This window comes from Macaca fascicularis, chromosome 17, assembly GCF_037993035.2.
Source record: "Macaca fascicularis isolate 582-1 chromosome 17, T2T-MFA8v1.1".
Taxonomy (NCBI): domain Eukaryota; kingdom Metazoa; phylum Chordata; class Mammalia; order Primates; family Cercopithecidae; genus Macaca; species Macaca fascicularis.
Window position 1 is genome coordinate 92,116,102 of NC_088391.1, and position 14,985 is coordinate 92,131,086.

The 14,985-nt window shown below is 35.1% G+C and overlaps 1 protein-coding gene across 2 annotated transcripts in view; it reads right to left on the bottom strand.

Moving 5' to 3' along the window:
• Positions 1-14,985, bottom strand: part of NALCN (sodium leak channel, non-selective) — a 349,771-nt gene that overhangs the window by 185,055 nt on the left and 149,731 nt on the right. The gene's annotated exons all lie outside the window — the stretch shown is intronic.

A 14,985-nucleotide genomic window follows, 5' to 3' on the forward strand; every position in this document is an offset into this window, starting at 1 on the left:
AACTGTAATTTATTCTAAATTATTTGACATATTTGTCAGTGTATGAATTTTTGCCAGTATCATATACACTAAGGAGCCCCATAAAGTCAAGAATGACATTTTACTTTTAAAATGCATTTGAAATACACCATCTTGAACACAGTAGACCAAAACAATCTTAAGCAATTATAAAAACATGTTACAATTTTGAATGTTTGTGAGTGGCTTTCTTTATTATCTATATTTGGTATTATTTTAAAACCATTATTATTTAAAGACTTTCTACGTGCACCAAAGGCTGAAATTTTTTGTATGTTGTATTTTTTAAAGATAAAATTTCTTTAATGTACATGGCATATTATAAAATAACAACTTACATATTTCTAACCACAATTAAACCAAAATTTAAAAGTTAAAATATCATTTATTCCTTTAAGCTTTAGGCCACATGGCAAAAGAGAAATTGGGATTTCATATCAAGCAATTTATCTATGTGTGCATTTGCAAATAAATCAATATGTTACTTCATTATCAATAAAATTAATGATCAGTATTACTGTATTAACACATTTACTTGATCTTTTAATCTCTCACATGCATTCTATGAATTCACTATTCCAAATAATATTATAAAACACACACATAAAGACAGCATGTTATTTTCCTTTACGTGTCCTATGAAGAAGAATTTTCATTTTGTAAAGGAGATTGCAACTGGAATTAAAATTTGCAATAAAAGATTAACTTCTAATTAAAGACTATGAGGGTGACTATTGGGATTAGTCATAATAGGTCCCTCTGAGAAGACACTACATGATTTATTGAAGATAGGAATACAGCAGAGCTTGCTTCTCTTTTTCTAGGCTAATATGGGGTATCAGAAGGGATTTTCTTCCACTCACACATGGAACATGTGGGGAAAATGCAGTTTTAATAATAGTGTTTTAAGAAATGAAACATTAAAGGCACTGCAGATAGTTAATTTAGATGTGAAGAGGAAATTAGCATCACTTCTCAAATCTACCATTTCTGTAGATTCTAGTTGCTTTTTAATTTTAATTGCCATTTCCCTCCTCAAAAATGTAAAAAGGTAATATATTTTAAATTTGAAATGATCTTAAGTCCACAAAACACGTGGATGAACTCCCTTGCCCACGTTTCTCAGGTATTTCATGTTCATGTCATGTATATTCTTTCCTTGATCATCTGCATCTTCATCTACACATATGTAATCACATAAACAGGCTTGCAATTACATGTTTTTACATGAGATGTAAAAACAAGTGTTACAGTTTATGAAAGCACTATTTCTAATTTTAAAGATGTCATTGTCTCTATCAAGTTCATACTTTCTATACAATTATTCTGTATAAATATTATATACAGTTCTATGAAGTTGTTAAAAATAAGGTGACAGGTATTTACTCTGGAATGAAAAAAAATTCTAAAGAAAAATAGGCATTCCTGGTATTACCTAAAGTTATGTGAACTGTGAATGATAAAGATCTGGGTATGCAAGAAGAGTATATGTCACTCTGCAACTTGCTTTTCTGACTCACTAACAATCGTGGATGTTCCTCCAGATTAAGGGATATAGGTCCTAAGTTTTATTTATCAGCTGTATAATTTCCCATAGTGTTCAACGTTTATATAACTCAACATTTTCTCTACTAATTCATTGATGGGTGGTATTTGCAGGAATCATCAGGAAAGGTGGTTAAGCACTTTGCTACTTCAATAAAAAGGTTGCACTAAGCATCCTCCCTAAATACCAGTATGTATTGAGGCTTTCATATCTATTAATATATTTCCAAAGTTGATATTACTGGGGCAAAGACAGATTTGTGTGTTTTAAATTTAGAAAATATTAAAGTGATTACTTTCAAAATATTATAAGAAATTATTTGCCCTTCCACAATACAGGAAAGTTTTCTTGTCTCAAATCCATGCCAGTATCAGTGTAATCAAACTTATTGTTGCTCATCTGTTTACATGTTTATTAATCCCTTTAATTTCTTTTTAAAGTAATTAAATATTACTGTTCATAACCTTGACACTATTGTATGGTGTTATTCGCTATATACACTGCAAGCATTTTTTCCCTAGCCAACAGTCTGGTTTCTAACTTTGATATTGTTAGTGCACAAACATAAAATTTACATGTTCACATATGTCTACAACTTTATGATTTTTTTCTTTACCTTTTACATACAAAATAGAACTTTAAGAAGATTAATACTAGCTTTCATATCCAGGAATACACTTTTCCTATTTATTTGAACTATATTTTATATTCTTTAATAAATTTTTTCCATATAAATATTCTATCTATCTATCTATCTATCTATCTATCTATCTATCTATCTATCTCTCTATGTATTTTTTTTCTTTTTTACTATTTCTACCTAGTTAGTTCCAGTGGGAAGAAAAGCTATTGATTTCTCTATATTGACCTTCTATACCCACTTTACTAGATTCTTCTATTCTAATATTTTTCATAAAGTTTCATGAGTTTTATAGAAATATGCACATTTCATCTGGAAAGAAAATAAGATTATTTCATTTTTAAGATTTATTTTTGGAGTTAATAATATGAATGCATTAGTTATAAAGGTGCAGTTGTATAAAGGTTACTAAATACAAAATGGTAATAATAGGAATCCACAACTTGCTCCTTGTTTTCAATGAAAGTTTCTTCAGCGTTCATATACAGTGGTTGAAATGAGTCTTGGTGATTAATTTTTACCATGTTTAAAGACTTTCCTTTTCTTCCTATTCTCCTTCAAAGGATTTAACTTTCAATTCACTGAGGCAATGAAATATACCACAAGAGTTCCTGATGTTAACCATTTATTTATTTTTGGAAAAAAACTCTAGATGATAACGCTAACAAGTTGGATTTTATTGGGTAATATATTTTATTTATAATTTTCACAGTTACTGTTATATGTGAAATTGGCCTATAATTTTACTTGTATATCATTATCAGGTTTTGGCTAAGATTATGCTAGCTTTATCATTTGTACTGTACAGTTTTCTATCTTTCATATGATAATCTCTGAAATAAAATAAGAATTAGCACACCTTTAAAAGCAGACAGAAAGCACCAGGAAACCCACATGGGCAAAATCCTTTTGGTGATGGTGGAGTAAATCTTTCCACTGCTGCTCAGATCAGGTTTCTTATCCATCAATTTGGCAGTTTGTGTTTTGCCAGGAAGTCATTAATTGTCTCTAGATTTTCAAGATCTGCATTTAGAGTACATATTTTTCCAGAAAGAATTGGTTCTTCCAGGGAACCTGGGTCATCTTAGAAATCTGGGTTCCCGGCTGGGCGCGGTGGCTCAAGCCTGTAATCCCAGCACTTTGGGAGGCCAAGACGGGCGGATCATGAGGTCAGGAGATCGAGACCATCCTGGCTAACACGGTGAAACCCCGTCTCTACTAAAAAAATACAAAAAACTAGCCGGGCGTGGTGACGGGCGCCTGTAGTCCCAGCTACTCGGGAGGCTGAGGCAGGAGAATGGCGTGAACCCGGGAGGCGGAGCTTGCAGCGAGCTGAGATCCGGCCACTGCACTCCAGCCTGGGCGACAGAGCAAGACTCCGTCTCAAAAAAAAAAAAAAAAAAAAAAAAAAAAAAAGAAATCTGGGTCCCCCTTAAATCAACTTTTGGCTGCTGTTTCTAGGTTCTGGACATAATGGGATTTTGAGTTCCAACCCCATGAGTGGGCAGCCTGTCTTACATAATTCAGTAGAGATAACATGATAACTTTTTTTTTTCTTTATTGAGACAGAGTCTCACTCTGTCTCCCAGGCTGGAGTGCAGTGGTGTGATCAATCTTAGCTCACTGCAACCTCTGCCTCCCAGGTTCAAGTGCTTCTCCTGCTTCAGCCTCCCGAGTAGCTGGAATTACAGGCGCATGCCACCACACTCGGCTAATTTTTGTATATTTAGTAGAGATAGGGTTTCACCGTGTTGGTCAGGTTGGTCTTGAACTCCTGACCTCAAGTGATCCACCCGCCTCGGCCTCCCAAAGTGCTGTGATTACAGGCGTGAGCCACTACGCCTGGCCAGAGATAACAGTTTTGATCTTCCAGGGGTCAAGGTCCAGACTGATGGTTCCCTCATCCTTTCCCTCTCAGGGATGGGATTTTTCCTTCCTGAGGTTATGTGGGCCCTCTCTTCTGCCTCTTCAGTTTGCACAGGCCTCTAGTCTCTTCTGTCCTGGACACACTCCCGAAAACTGCAAGTTCTGGTCACAAGGATATGCAAATGCCCTCAGGGCAGCCACTGCCTTGGGGCCTATCTGGTATTCTGGACTCATGTCACATTTAATTTTTGGCCTCAAGAATTTTCCTTAATTTTTTGCACACTCTGCTGAACATTCAAAATGCTTTAATATTTCAGGTGTTTTGTGGAAACAATTTTTAGCTACCTTTCAGGGCCACTTTGTACATGCTTCCTATAGGCAGTGTACAATTTTATTTTGTGTTTAAACATACCCAGATTTTCTAGGGTTTTGATAGGAAAATTCAACCTACTCAAACAGAATGTACCAAAGTTATATTTGGTCTTATGCTTCCTGTTTATTTTATGTCATTGCTATTTCATTTTTAACTTTACCTTGTCTTTTTTGTAACTTGGTCAACTATTTATTTGCTAATTTCTTTCCTCCTTCATTAATTTGGGCACTCAACTTGGTTTTTCTAATCCCCTGGTTTACTTCTCAATGGTTAGACATCAAACCTACACTTTTTTTCTTATTGCTTCAAAATTAAATTGCTGGCTCACTCATGCCTCCACCCCACACATCTGCAAACTTCACAGTACACTTCTACCATCCCACTCTCCATTGACATCACACCCTTTCTGAAGTCCTGGTTTTGCTGAAACAGTTTACAAATTTATTACTAGTTTCTTGAATATTATCATTTCTCTTTTTCTCAAAGATCCCTATTTGACATATTTAATATTATCTATTGAGATCCAATGCCCATCAATTCTCTCTTCTTCTATCTAGTCATTGAGATTGCAATTTATTTATCTTGTGATTAGCACACTTTACTTTTCTTAAATAAATATCAAGGGTTGTATGCTCTTAGTCCTTTTATATATAAAATGCATTTTTAGCACTGACAGATGAACAAGTTGTCCGTGCACAGATTCTGGAGCTGCAGTTCTATTCTCTCAGTAGTCTATGTATACTGATTCACTACCTTCTACTTTCCAATATTGTAGATGAGTCATCCATTGCACTTTTTCGGGTTACTTATGCCTGTTCAGAGGCTGAACAAGGTTTTTTCTTTGTGCTTGCAACCAAGGAAGGTCACCAGGACATGAGTAAGAATCTATTTTCATTTAATCTCACTAAAATTTAATGAGCTCTTTCAGTCTGCAGATTTTTTTTTTCATTTAGGAAAGTTTTCTTCTGTTGCTTATGACAACTTTTCTTCTATCTGTTCTCTTTTTCCTTCAGGGACTCCCATTATTCATAGCTGTGTGGATAGGCTATTTTACTTTGCCCTTATTATTACATCTCTACCACTTTTTGAGTTATTTTTTCTCACTTCATCTCCCATATTAAAAACTAGCTCTCAAGGACTGTGCCCTTTCTAAACTCATTTTTTGCACATTTTTAGTTGAAGTTACAGAAATTTTATTTTGTGCCCCACTTATTTTTCTTGAGACATAACAACAACAACAACAACAACAAACTAATCTCTCTCCCATCAATTCTACTTGCTTGGGAAATCCCCATACTTGACATTTGTCTTGATTCTCTGAGTTTCATCCTCAGTTTCTGAGTCTCCCTTCGTGTGTGAATTAACTTTTCTTTCCTTCGCCATGGATATATGTTTCTGATGTAATTGTCGTTTGTCTTTCACACTATCTTAAGCAGTGGCAATGAGGGGTAGTAGAGGGCACCATAGTTTATGGAGGCGAAAAACCTGAAAAGCCATAGCTCCTTTGCTGAATATCTGAAGGAGGCTTTTTGGTGACAGGATTTACCAGAAACGAGTGGAGTCATTTATTGACCCCCTTCTCCACCTGGAGTAATTCAGTCTCTAGTGAGGTTCCCTTCCTGGCCCATTGAGACCCACAGGACTCTGTGGATGGCTCCTGGACCACAAGCAGCAGGCAGGCAGGTCCAGTTCCTCTGCAGGAGATGAAATGCTCTCTGCCCTGAGCAGTGGCCTCAGGGGACCAGAGGACTCAGACTTTGCTGCGAGTCCTGCGAGTGGTATTTCCTCTCTAGCACAGGCTTCTTAGTTCTCTCATTGCAATGATATGGGGAAGACCTGAACCTGTTCTCTCTCCTATGGATACTAGGGAATCTCAGGAGAAACTGAAATTGATGTGTCATGAAGCTGCCATCCACATCCCTGACCTGGTTGCTGTATTAGCAGAGGAAACAGTAACAGGCGTGTATGACATCATCTCTTCCTTCACCTGCATTTTCAGGCTGAGACTTTCATTCCGAAAGAAAGAGTGGTGATCCATTTTACAGTGTTTTTTAAAGAACACTACTAATAAATGCCTGAAAGATAGTCTAATAGATTGTCTAATTATGTATACATACAATTAATCACTTTACTAACTGCATATATTATCGAAAGGACAGATGGAATGAACTGTTTAAATGAGCATAATTTATAGTAAAACATGCAGCTGGATCTGTTTGCATTATGATTTTCTTTTGTGGGAAAATGATATTCTTTTGAAAGACACTAAAAGGCACTAAAAGGTTTAGCAAACTGTTATGTGATTGTATTTAAATAGCTATAGCCTTACTGATTTTCCTACTAGAATTCTTGATTCCAGATTCTCTTGGAATCAAATGCCTTGCTTTGAACATAATTTGTTAACTTTTACAAGCCAACACTCTAGCTCTCTGAAATATTAATGCCAAAGTGATAACATTTTACGGAAAAACAATGCACATAAAAATATGCCTACCTTACTTGAAGGTATGGGTTATTCTGCCATAGAGAAGAACTATGTCAGGATTTAAAGAAGGTGATTAGGAAAATCAAATTAGTTTAAATGATCACTAATTATTTCAGTGTAGGTTATGGGATTTGGTATAGGACTTAAATTCAGAGGACTATAATAGTTTGGAAGAACCAAAATCGAAGCAGTGGAGGCAAGCTCTAGTAACCACTTCTTAAGTTGCAGCTCCAGATTATCGCAGTAAACTCAACTTTGATGGTAGTTGGACAGGGTGGAATTTGCCAGGGGCATGCTGGGAGCCATCTGAAAGGGAGAAGGCAACTGGGCTCTCTGCGGAACCTAGTTGCCTGGAGGGCTCCCACCGAAGTCACCTGAGCAGGTGTCTAATCTCAGGGCTGTCTGCAAATCCCAGGCATTCAGCAGGCAGCCTGTGGAAAAGTGGAAGATTGGCTTCCATTTGTCACTCTGAGCCTGGCAGCCCTCCACTGCTTTGGCTCTCCTCAGTCTGCAGCCCCTGCACCAAGAAGGTCTCATTGGGACCCTTCTTCTGTTTCATATTCTGCGGTGCATTCCACCTTTGTGAGTACCTACAAGTTAAAACTTAACTTTTTAAGAGTTGAGACAAAATTTGTAAGAGTATAAAAAACTTTTTTTTTTTTTTGCATTACTTTAAGAAAACTTAGAAACAATGCATAGGAAAGAAGAGAAATATTTATTTCTTCTTACAAATACCCTAAAGCAGTGTTTCCCAATCTTTTTTATTTAATCACCTCTTCTAAGAGGTCTTTTAGAGATTTTGTTCTCAATCACCACCTCATGGAGTTTTGATACCTCTAATGTATTATATATCTGTTTACATACTCTACTTTGGTTGTTTGGTCTACATAGTAATCTGCATTATAAAAGAGTTAGAATTTTCTACCCCTCCCCCCACCAAATAAGAACATATTTTTACCCCTTCAGAGGTGATTTTACACCCTGTTGAGAATGCATGCTCAACCAACATACCTGGTTTGATGTCACCATAATGAGACAGGGGAATGGGGTCTGGAGGCAGGGAACCTAAGGCCATTTCACACTGACTTCCTAGAACTAAACTGAAAGAAAACCCCTAACTTTCCATGCCTGAGTAACAAAAGCACCAGGGGCTACTCCCTTTGCAAGCCCCTACCTTTTCTGTGCAGCAGATGGATAATTGAAAGTACCTCTGATTGGTTGCTTTTCCCAACCAGACACTTGCATAGGAATGTAACTTCGTAACTTCCCCTCAGCCTCTGATTGGGTGCCACCACTTCATTTACATGGGGTGGCCAATGGGAAACCTCTAGGGGGTATTTGGACCTAAGAAGATTCTGTATCTGGGGACCTTGAGCACTGCTCGGGCTCACTCCCACACTGTGAAGTGTACTTTCACTTTCAATAAATCTCGCTTTCCTTGTTTCACTCTTTCCTTGCTTTTCTGTGCGTTTTGTCCAGTTCTTTATTCAAAACGTCAATAACCTGGACAACTTGCAGTCAAGACCCTCTACCGGTAACAACAGCAGAGTTTAATCTCATAAACACAGGCCTGTGAGATAAAATAGTAGAGATAGACATTGCCCATACGTGGAAAGATATTTGAAATATGTTATCTAATATTTGTGTTGCAGTCTCTGTTTTCTAATTTCAAAGAAACATAATGGACATCATGAGAAAAGAATGCATATTTATCACAAAGGAAGGTTACAGGACAAAGCTCACAAGAAAATCAGTTCAGGCAATCCCATTCTTTTACATGAAATTCAGATTCAATAACACCAAAAAGTGATTGCTGATTACCTGTATCAGTCTGGAGCTGTCTGTCAATCACCCACTCTTAGCTTATAGTGTATATCAGTATGTTAGAAAGAGCAAACTTTGAGATGGATGGTTGAGTAGTCCAGATTGTCATTACTGTATTATTTTTTTACCTAACAAGATAATGTCCAAATCTTTTAGAAACACACACAAAAAGTAATTGTCAGAAGAAACCTATTTACTTGAAGTTTCCCAGAAAATGAAATTAAACTCAACAATAATGTCAAAGACTGCTGCTATGGAAAGATTGATTATTTTCTTAATTTGGTCATTTTTTTGTGATTAATGAACTCAAACGTGGGTGTCAGATTTTGTTGGGGACAAAATAAATGACTCTTCATTTTAACAAATATCATAAAACCAAACGTCTTCAGAGGAATGCAGAAATCACTTTTCTAGAAAAGAGGACTCCCTGCAAGATAGCAAAATGAATTCATGATTTATGAAACCCCTTCTGTTTCAAACACACTGTGATCAAAGGAAAAGAACAGGAAACCAAAGAGGTAGGAAGGAATTCTAAACGAGGTTAACCTCTTTGTTGACCAGAAATGCAACAGAAATATATGCTAGGTCAAGAATCAGGCAATGTTGGACCCAAATGTTTCCTATAGGGTCAGGAGACTAAGGCACCTTAGATAAGGTAAAGACGAGAACCTTTGTAGCATAAAGACTGGGACTAGGATGGGTTTCCTTGCTAAGGAAAGCACAGTGAGAGCAACTACCCAAGGCTAAGACCTTATAGGAAGCTGCAGGCCTCCAGAGACAGGAGGAGAAATAATCAGCTTATCTGAAAAATCAGAACAAGATCTTTTATGGACTACGGACTAGTGACAAGAACTGTGATATCACCCATATCAAGGGGCCAGCAATCTGCAAATGACACTTAAAAATCTGGCTCTGGATGGTGGGTTCAAGGTTAAGGCAACTGTAATATCCCTAAGAAAGTAGAAGTGATCACAGAGGGAGGGAGAGAGAAATAAGAAAATCTCCCAAGTCAAATGAGGCAGCATGCGAAGATTTTAAATAAATCTTATGAGAAAGAAAACAAAATTCTAAAATTCAAAATATGAATTTACTCTCAACAAAATTAATTTTGTCAAACTTTTTTTCACAATCATTTAGTTGTTTTTATTATTTTATTTTTAAATTCAATTCAATTAAATGTAACGTTCCAGGATACATGTGCAGGATATACAGGTTTGTTATATAGGTAAATGTGTGCTATGGTGGTTTGCTGCACCTACAAACCCATTACCTAGGTATTAAGCCCCACATGCATTAGCTGTTTTCCTGATGCTCCCCCTGGCTCTGATTTGTATCCTTTTTGCTTTAATAAAAATGTAATCAGAAGTATAGCACTTTCCTGATTTCTATGAGTCATTCTAGCAAATTATCAAACTTGAGAAGGCTAGTGGAAACCCCCGAGTTTATAGCCTGTTGATATGTCATACGATATGTCATATGTCATATCAACCACATTAGCCATATCATATGTCATATGTCAGGGAGGCCCTGGAACCCCCTGAGCTTACAGTTGGTATCTCAAGTAAGGGTAATCTTGTAGAGGACTGTGCCCTGTGTTATAAAGTTTGGTCTAAAATCCAGGTAGTTAGCATCAGAAGTCATTTACTTATACAAAAAAGAAAGTTATAAATAAACAATACTGGCAGCAAAAAGGATTATACCTTCAGTTTCAATAGAGATTATACAAATCCTGAGAGAAAACTGTGGAAATGTGAGATATTAGTTAAAATTAATATCTCTATAAATAGCAAGCAATAAACCATCAAACTGATAAACCGTAATAATCAAACCATAAAATAAGTCATTAATCAAGGTCTCTCTTCTCCCTTTCTCCGCCAGGGATTCCACTGCAAACAATGGGCCTACATGGCATTCCAGAGGGACTTTATTCACAGAAGAGAAAAAGAGAAAAATATGTTTATTTCATTTGTGAAAGGAAGTGTAACTTCCCTAACATAATCACACTAGCAATGTAAAATAAAATAAAATCATAGAACTACTATCCTTATGATTGAAAATTCATAATACAATGTCAGCATATTGGATTTGTTTATTAAAAGTAGTGCTACAAAATCAAGTGTCCCAGGAATCTAAAATAGTTTCAGTATCAAAATATCTATTATTCTAATATACTGCACTAAGAAATTAAAAAGAAAAGTCTGTATAGTCAGCTCAATATAGGTAGAAGAAGATTGAATACTCAATTCATCATGAGAAACACTCTTAGCAACCTAGAAATAGAAGTGAGTTTATTAACACAATGAAAGGCATCTATAAAAACCTACAAACAACATTAATGATGAGATCATAAGCATTCATATCAAAATATAGAAAAACACCCAGCATGTCCACTATCATTGCCACTATTCAACATTTTGTTAGAGACTCACACCAGGACAACAAAAGAAGAAAAAAATCAGAGATATAATAATTAGACATGGAAAGACAAAACATTAATTTCAGAAGATATAATTATCTACATAGAAATTCCAATCAAGTCTATAGATGATCACAAACAACAAATTGTAGTAAAGTTGCTGGCTATGAATGAGCTCAATATAAAAAAAAATTAATATTATTCCTACATCAATAAAAATTTAATTGAAATTATTTCATTCATAAAAGAAACTGTAGGATATGTAGGCATGAATCTAACAAAAAAATGTGGAAGACCTTTGGAGAAAATTATGAAGCATTATTGGAAAATGCTAAGGAAGGTTAGAATACTTGAATAGAGATGTTCTTAACATCAATTAAAATCTCATTAGTAAAGTGAATTAAATTTTCGTAATGTAGAGCAAGAATAGCAAGGCCAAGAACAGATAAAACAAATCTGAAGAAGAATATCAACATCAGTGAGCTTGCCCTAATAGATCTCAAGGTTTATTATAAAGGATAGCACTTATGACAACATCTTATCAACTAAAGCTTTGATGTATAGACACAGACTGAGGTGTCCAGAAATACAATCGTGCACATGTGTAAACCTGACATAAGACAGAAATGGCACTACAGGAGTGAGGAAAGAATGAATTTTCAATGAATCTTTGAAGGACAATTGTTTATATATGGGAAAAAATTCAAGTCCTTATCTTATTCCAAATGTATTGGAGTCTAATATTGAAAAAGCACAACTTGAAAACTCTAGCCTTTACTATAAGAGAATGTCTTTCGTAACTGTGGTATAGATAAGACACAAAAAGCACTGAACAAAAAATTAAAGATGACTATATCTTGCAGTGTTAAAATTAATAACTTCTATTGAAGAAAAGACAGCAAATAAAAGTTAAAAGACCAGCTGAATGCTGGGAGATGTCTGCACTGCATATTACTAGATAACTGAAAAATCAATTATGGTACAGATTAAACAGGTAAAATTATAGAAGATGAAACTCAGGACTGACAGAATATGAAAAAAAGGTCAAATCTCTGTAGTAACCAAGAAAATGTATATTAAGACTATAATGATTATATTAAATTATAAGAAAATTAAAAATCCTGAACATAAAAATGTAGCATGAAGTAGAGCTGCTCATATATCCTGGTAGGAATGTAAATTGACACAAGCATTTTGAAGTTCAATTTAGCAATATTTAGTAAAGTTGAAAGTGAGCGTATCTAACAAATTCACAATTTTAAGTCTAGGGATATGTTTAGAAAGAACTCTCCCAAATGTGCACAGAAACTCAAATGAGAATGTTTACTGAGGCATTGTTTTCAACAGCAAAAAGTTGGAAGCAATTGAAATACCCATTGCCCTTATATGCAGAACAAATAAATGCATGCTTAAATTGACATGAATCAATTTCCCAAATATAATGATGAGTGAAAGAGAAAAGCGGCATCTTAATACTTCATACTATTATAAAACATGCATTGATATGATGAATATAGTTCTCTGTAGATTAGGGAGAAGGAGGAGATCAAGAAGTAGTACACAGGGAGCTTCTACTCTACTAATGACATTTTATTTCTGAATGAAAAACCTGATCCAAACATGAAAAGCTATTAATTTTTTAAAAATCTGGGTGATGGACCCACAAATATTTGTTATAATATTTCTCTATGGGTTGAATTTATGAAATACTTTCTAATTAAGAAGGAAGTAAAAGAAAGTCACATATTTTCAAAGGATAGAAATTTCAAAAAGAAGGAAAAATAAATAACTGTAGAAAAAGAATCCTGCAAAATAATCACATTAATATGCAAAGGCTAACGGTTGCTTCTGACATCATAGGTGTCTGACATAAACAGGTATAATCCTGCCCAAATCTTATTTATGTAAAATTAACTTAGTCTCAGCACCTTTTGCTTCATCAATAATCTGTTTTAGAAACAACATTCTCTCAAGCTGTAACTTCTCTTAACGAACTAGCATCTTGGCAGATTATGACTCATTCCCTCCAACAAGACAACTTAATACATAATTTTGTTCTCTACCACAATAGAGAATGATTTTTAGATCTACTGGAAACATGGATTTAATAACTGAAACTGCTCATATGGATATGATGTGTTGAGATAAACACTGACTTGGAAATTGTTCTTAATTTCTTCTTCTAGATTCACTAAAATTTCTTTGATAAATCATGTTACTGCTACAAATTTTAGGTATAAACCTCACTCAAGATTATACCCGATAATCTCTTTAGATTCTCACAGAACTATAGCTCCTAAGAGTAGAAAGAGGTCCCTAGAGTCACACATCCATGGCCATGCCTTATTTACTTTATTTACCTCTGATTCTCCATCACCAAGCACAACTGCCATGTAAGAAAGGATACTAGGCCCTTCTTCCTCTCTGTTCTCTGTCTTTGTCATTAAAATGAGATAAAGAATTTTATATCCCTGTGAAATCTTTGCAGAGAAACTCTGAATGTATTTAAAAGAAATATTTCCTGTGAGGGACTAAGAGGGCTTAAGTAATAGATGATACTTTCTTTTCTGATGAATCTAGATCCTCTTAATAGCAGACTTCTTTGTTTAGCTCAACAAAGAGCAAGTGAAGATGCAAGTCTGGGGGTGGAGTGGAATTGCTGTGCATGAGTAGCAGGGGAAGAGCCTGCCTGGCTGATGACAAGTTGGGGAGATGTGGGAGTAGGCTGGGTAGGAGGGACAGACAGAGTTGAGAGAAAGAGGAGTTTTAGTTAATTTACTGTGGAGTATGTAGTACAGAGTCCTGGGACCTCCTTCTCCCCTTTGGGTTCATTAGAAAACATGACCGTACTCATTAAAACTTAACACCAGGAGGTGGAAGAGGGCTGAGCTCCCCATTCAGATAGGTCTAGAGGAAATCAGAGAACATAGCTGGGGATAATGCTAGGAGGTGACAAAGAGCTAACTTTGGGCCTCTGTAGGACCATTTGCTTGCTTGTTGTATATCTCCCATCTGTTTGTGAGTTTCTCAAAAGAAGAATTTTGTTAAAGTTGTTCATCTCCTGTGCTGTGCTGATAAGTTTTGTTAAATGTACAGCCTAATGGATACAAATACATTCATATATAACAATAAGAAAAATATTGCTCATATTTTATTATTTCTTAAGAAAACAAGAATATATATTTTAAAATGTAATTATGTTCATTATACAATATGATTTTATGTGCAATAATAATATATTCTCTTAGACCAAAATGAAAAGTTAAAATTCTTACAGAGGAAAATAAACTTTACCTTTTTCAATTTATCATAGGCTAGAAAAGATGTAAACTTTTTCCTGTTTCTTACCTAATTCTAAATTTAGGTTAATTAATCCAAAGTAACAAAACAAGTCCCCAGCTTCTCAACAGAAGCTAAGCAGCTTAATTTATTCTTAAAGGGTGATTTTTAGACTGTGAGTTGGCTCCTAATGGGTAAAGTGATTTATTTTAGATTTTCTAAATAATTTATTCTGGAATATGTAGGAACTTAAAAAATTACTTCTTTAAAAGCTCATGACCTGTTGTGATCTATTTTAAAAATAAACTTTTCAAAATATTACATAACGCTATTGCCTTAAATACTGCATCATTATAGTCTACAAACTTGAATTGCTGTTATTATAACTATTTTGAGAATTAAATGAGACAATGAATTCTTTTAAAGCACTTGGTGCATAATGGGCCCTCCAAAACATGGTAGCTTTATTGTTGTCAATGTTAAAATATTTGACTTTAATATGAGAGTGTTAGTTGACATGCTCTCTGTTTCTATAGCT